The sequence below is a fragment of the Nicotiana attenuata genome, chromosome 6 (assembly GCF_001879085.1).
Source record: "Nicotiana attenuata strain UT chromosome 6, NIATTr2, whole genome shotgun sequence".
Classification (NCBI taxonomy): domain Eukaryota; kingdom Viridiplantae; phylum Streptophyta; class Magnoliopsida; order Solanales; family Solanaceae; genus Nicotiana; species Nicotiana attenuata.
In genome coordinates this window covers 86,549,246-86,555,088 of record NC_031994.1, presented here as the reverse complement: position 1 = coordinate 86,555,088, position 5,843 = coordinate 86,549,246, and positions in this window count along the sequence as shown.

The window sequence follows — 5,843 nt, the reverse complement described above, 5'->3', positions numbered from 1 at the left end:
CCTTGACCAAGTTGACTCAGAAGGGTGTTTCATTTGTGTGGTCGGACGAGTGTGAGGAGAGCTTTCAGAAGCTCAAGACGGCTTTGACCACAGCTCCAGTATTGGTTTTGCCATCAGCTTCAGGTTCTTATACGGTATATTGCGATGCTTCGCGAGTTGGGATTGGTTGTGTTTTGATGTAGGAGGGTAGAGTTATTGCTTATGCTTCTCGTCAGTTGAAGCCCCATGAGCAGAACTACCCCGTTCACGATTTGGAGCTAGCTGCTATAGTTCATGCGTTGAAGATTTGGAGGCATTACTTGTATGGCGTATCTTGTGAGGTATTCACTGATCATCGCAGTCTTCAGCATTTGTTCAAGCAAAAGGATCTTAATTTGAGGCAGCGGAGGTGGCTAGAGTTACTTAAGGATTATGATATCACTATTCTGTATCACCCGGGGAAGGCCAATGTAGTGGCCGATGCTTTGAGCCGAAAGTCGGTGAGTATGGGGAGCTTCGCATACATTCCAGTTGAGGAGAGGCCATTTGCAGTTGATGTTCAGGCCTTGGCCAACCGATTTGTGAGACTAGATATTTCAGAGCCCAGTCGGGTGTTGGCTTGTGTGGTTTCTCTGTCTTCCTTGTATGACCGCATCAGGGAGTGTCAGTATGATGATCCGCATTTGCTTGTCCTTAAGGACAGGGTTCAGCATGATGATGCCAGGGATGTGACCATTAGGGATGATGGTGTGTTGAGGATGTAGGGCCGGATTTGCGTGCCCAATGTGGATGGGCTTCGAGAGTTGATATTGAAGGAGGCCCATAGCTCGCGGTATTCCATTCATTCGGGTGCCGCGAAGATGTATCAGGATCTTAGACAGCACTATTGGTGGCGGGGGATGAAGAGAGATATTGTGGAGTATGTAGCCCAGTGTCTTAATTGTCAGCAGGTGAAATATAAGTATCAGAGACCGGGTGGCTTGCATCAGTAGATGGTTATTCCTGAGTGGAAGTGGGAGAGGATCACTATGGATTTTGTTACCGGACTCCCACGGACTTTGAAGAAATTTGATGCTATTTGGGTGATTGTAGACAGGCTGACCAAGTCCGCGCACTTCATTCCGGTTTGTTACTTATTCTTCAGAGCGGCTGGCAGAGATTTATATTCGGGAGATTGTTCGGTTGCATGGTGTCCCAGCTTCCAACATATCAGATCGGGGCACTCAGTTCACCTCTCAGTTTTGGCAAGCTGTTCAGCGAGAGTTGGGTACTCAGGTGCAGTTAAGCACAGCTTTTCACCCTCAGACGGACGGGCAGTTCGAGCGCACCATTCAGATATTGGAGGATATGTTACGCGCATGCGTTATTGATTTTAGAGGGTCATGGGATCAGTTTCTACCGCTTGTAGAGTTTTCCTACAACAACAGCTATCAGTCCAGCATTCAGATTGCACCCTATGAGGCCTTGTATGGGAGACGGTGTAGATCTCCAGTTGATTGGTTCGAGCTCGGGGAGGCTAGATTGTTGGGGACAGATTTATTTTAGGAGGCATTGGAGAAGGTGAAGGTAATTCAGGAGAGACTCCGTACAGCGCAGTCGAGGCAGAAGAGTTATGCGGACAGGAAGTTCCGAGATGTATCCTATATGATTGGTGAGAAGGTCTTGCTGAAGGTTTCACCCACAAAGGGTGTTATGAGATTCGGAAAGAAAGGGAAGCTGAGTCCGCGATTCATTGGGCCTTTTGAGGTACTCAGGAGGATTGGGGAGGTGGCTTATGAGCTTGCCTTGCCACCAAGCTTGTCGGGCGTGCATCCAGTTTTTCATGTTTCTATGCTCCAGAAGTACATTGGGGACCCGTCCCATGTTCTAGATTTCGGTACAGTTCAGCTGGAGGGTGACTTGACTTATGATGTAGAGCCAGCAGCCATTTTGGATCGTTAGGTTCGGAAGTTGAGGTCAAAGGATGTTGCTTCTGTGAAAGTGCAGTGGAGAGATCGGCCCGTGGAAGAGGCTATCTGGGAGACCGAGCGGGAGATGCGGTGCAGATACCCTTACCTATTTGAGGCTTCAGGTATGTTTCTTGACTCGCTCGAGGATGAGCGTTTGTTTAAGTTGGGGAGGATGTGACGACCCGACCCATCGTCACGTGAGTTACCACCCCGTTTCCCCTATATTCTATTTCTTTATGCTTCATTATCAGTGCTGGGTGTGAACGAGTTGATTTGGATTGGTTCTAGAAGGAAATGAGACACTTAGTCTCTTTAAGGAAGGTTTGTTTAGAAAAAGTCAACCGGACGTTGACTTATGTGTTAGAGGGCTCGGATATGAATTCTGATAATTCGGTTAGCTTCGGGGGATGATTTGTGACTTAGGAGTGTGATCGGAAGTAATTTTGGAGGTCTGGTGTAGAATTAGGCTTGAATTGGCGAAGTTAGTATTTTGGCGAATCCCGGTCGATAGGTGAGATTTTGATCCGAGGGTCGGAATGGAATTCCGAGAGTTTCTGTAGCTTCGTTATGTGATTTGGGATGTGTGTGCAAAATTTCAGGTCATTCGGAGGTGATTTGGTTAGGTTTTTGATCGAATGCGTATTTCGGAAGTTTTTAAAGAACTTAGGCTTGAATTCGATGAGAAATGATGGTTTTAGTGTTGTTTGAGGTGTTTTTATGGTTGGAACAAGTTTGAATGATGTAATAGGAGGTGTTGGTGCTTTTGGTTGAGGTCCCGGGGGCCTCGGGGTGATTTCGGATGGCTAACGGGGAGTTTTGGACTTGTAAGGATCAAGAATCACTGCTGCTTCTGGTATTTTTGCTTCTGCGGAAATGGGACTGCAGAAACAGTAGCGCAGAAGCGAAGAGCGAGCCGCAGAAGCGGCAGGGAACGCAGGTGCGAGTTGGGCGACCGCATTGCGGAGTCGCAGATGCGACAAAGTGACCGCAGATGCGGATTTTGGAAATCTAAGGGGAAACCGCAAATGCGGAAATGGAATCGCAGATGCGGGAGCCGCAGAAGCAGTCTTGTCACCGCAGAAGCAGTTTATTCCGCAGAAGCGACTTATATTCGCAAAAGCGGAAGTCGCAGATGCGGCTAAGGAACCGCAGATGCGGAAATAACTGGTCAGTGATATTTAATTTCTCATTCGCGAAATTTCAAAGGGTTTCATAATTTTCACCTTGGACTTGGAGAATTTGGGCGAGTTGGAAGAGAGAAATCAAAGGGCTTCTTTGAGGTAAGGATTTCTGAGTCTAAAACATGATTTTATGGTGTAAATACATAGATTAGAGATGAAAACTCAAGGGATTAATAGGCAAAAATGGTGATTAGGGCTTGAAACTTAAGAGAGTTAAAATGGGGATTTGAGGGGTCATTCGGACTCCGATTTTGGTAAACTTTATATGTATAGACTCGTGGCGAGATAAGGAGTCCGTTGATGTTAAATTTTCTGATTTTTGAGAAGTGGGCCCGGGGCTCGGGTTTTGCTAATTTCGAGATTTTCGCTATTTTTCGATTATTTTCAATTGGGTATTGTCCCATTGGCATATTGTGACGTATTCATTGCAGTTTTGATCAGATGCGGTGCACGAGGAGGTCAATTCGAAAGGCAAGGGCATAGCGAGCTAGGATTTTGGCCGGCTTGAGGTGAGTAATAGATATAAATGTTGTTCTGAGGATTTGAAACCCCGTGTTTGCACATCGTAGTGCTATATTGAGGTGACTTGCACGCCGGGTAGCGAGCGTGGGGTAGAGCACCATTGGGGATTGTGACTTGGTCCGTCCGTGTAGATGAATATACTGTGTATTTGACTAAAATTTACTTATTATTATTTTAATTGAGCTGCTTGCTATATTTGGACTTCGTGTCAATCGATTAAATCCTTCAGGGATTATTATTACTGGTTTCTTACCATTTCTACATATCATTGAATTCAGTCCTAGAATTTAATGCTGTTTTGCAAACTCAGCCACTTTTCTCAAACTAGAAACTTAATTAATATTTTTAAATGAAGTTTGGGCTAAATATTTCTATATTAATGTGCCTGAGAGGCTTATGTGGCTTTGGACTGAGTATGGGATCGGGCTGCGCGCCGCAGTGGTATGATATTGATATTGATATGAGGCCGAGGGCCTAGTTGATGCCACGATATGGCTTATTATTGCGCTTGGGCCGTAAGGGGCCCTTCCCGGAGTCTGCACACCCCCAGTGAGCGCCGTCGACGATAAATAAATGGAGCGGGTTGCACGCCGCAGCGGGTACTGGAGAGTACCGGTCTATGTGTTGCATTGCATATTTTTAATTGTCATTTATTCCTTTATCTGCTGTGATATCTCTATAATTGTTTTCACTGTTTTACTGATTTTATGCTACTGGGATCAAGTTGCTGTATTTATAGAATTACTTTGTGCCTATTCAGGATTTCTTGTTCTCAGTCTTTATTTATGTTTATTACTCACTGGGTCGGAGTACTCACATTACTCCCTGCACCTTGCGTGCAGATCCAGGTACTACTGAGGCTGAGTGAGGACTTCTCTGCCTAGCATCACATTTGGGAGTTTCAAGGTAGCTGCATTTGACGTTCGGAGTCCTGATCTTCCTTCTATCTTATTTATTTTGTTTCCGTATTTCTAGAGAACGATATGTAGTAGATTGATACTCATGTATTAGAGGCTCAGACTTGTGACACCGGATTCTGCGGGCTGTGTAGTTATTTTATATTTTGGGGTTTCCGTATGTTTAACTCTATTTCAGGATTTCAGCATTTGACTTAGTACTTTAGCTATGTTAATTTATCCATGCACTGTGATTAATTGGTTAAGGTTGTCTAAATGGTCGGGCTTGCCTAGCAGTGTGTTGGGCGCCATCACGACCGGGGTTGGGGTCGTAACAAGTAAATAACGTAAAAAGTCAAGAGAATGTGTGCCAAAATAAAGCAAATGAAGTGCTTAAGGGAAGATGGAACCTACTTAGACCAAATATTTCCTACCCTGAACCAAAAGCCTTCACTATATCTCCACAAAAGCCCTATATGATCTTGAGTTGAATGAAGCTTACATTAGTGGTGACTCACATAAGGGGCAAGCTTACGGGACTTAGGGCCGGACTTGTGACCTTTCTTTGAGAGAGATGAGTGTGTTTTCTGCAATCCTCGTTCCGAGTGCTACAACCTAAAAGTGAGGTTTGCTTGTGGAGAGTTGAGGAGTAGGAGTTTGGGTTCCACAATGACCAAAGTAGTAGAAAGAGCTTCTTTGATGAGTCGAGTCAATCTTTGATGCTCTTGTGTCGCACTAAAACCGTGGTGTTTAAAAGGTTGAATGTTGTCAATGATTCATTTAATTTGAGGGCAATTGTTATTCCCAATTAATGCTAGATGAGGTCACTCTAGGTCAGCTAAATTTTTCTTGGTTGTATTCTTAAGGAGGTGGGACTTATTTTGTTTGCTTGAGGACAAGCAAAAGCTTAAGTTTGGGGGAGTTGATAACTAGGGATTCTAGTTCATTTTATACTCCTTTTAACTTGAGTTTTGATTAAAAATGAATACAAATAGTCCCAAAAGGCTTACATGTTGTACTTGTTTACAGGGTCTGGTCAAGAAAGGGACAAGAGTCAAAAATTAGCTCAAAAAGGAGTGAAACATGCACAAGTACCAAGAACAAGTCAAAGCACAGCTGCAACAGACCCACCGCGGCCGCAATCCATTTAGTGCGGTCCGCGGTGAGGAGATTAAGAGAAGTACAATTTTGGAAGCTCAAGCACTATGGCCGCAAACCATTTTATGCGGACCGCAGTAGCCTCACCGTGGCCGCAATCGATTTTATGCAGTCTGCAGAGCAGAGATTCAGAGAGATGGGACTTGAAATGTTGGAAG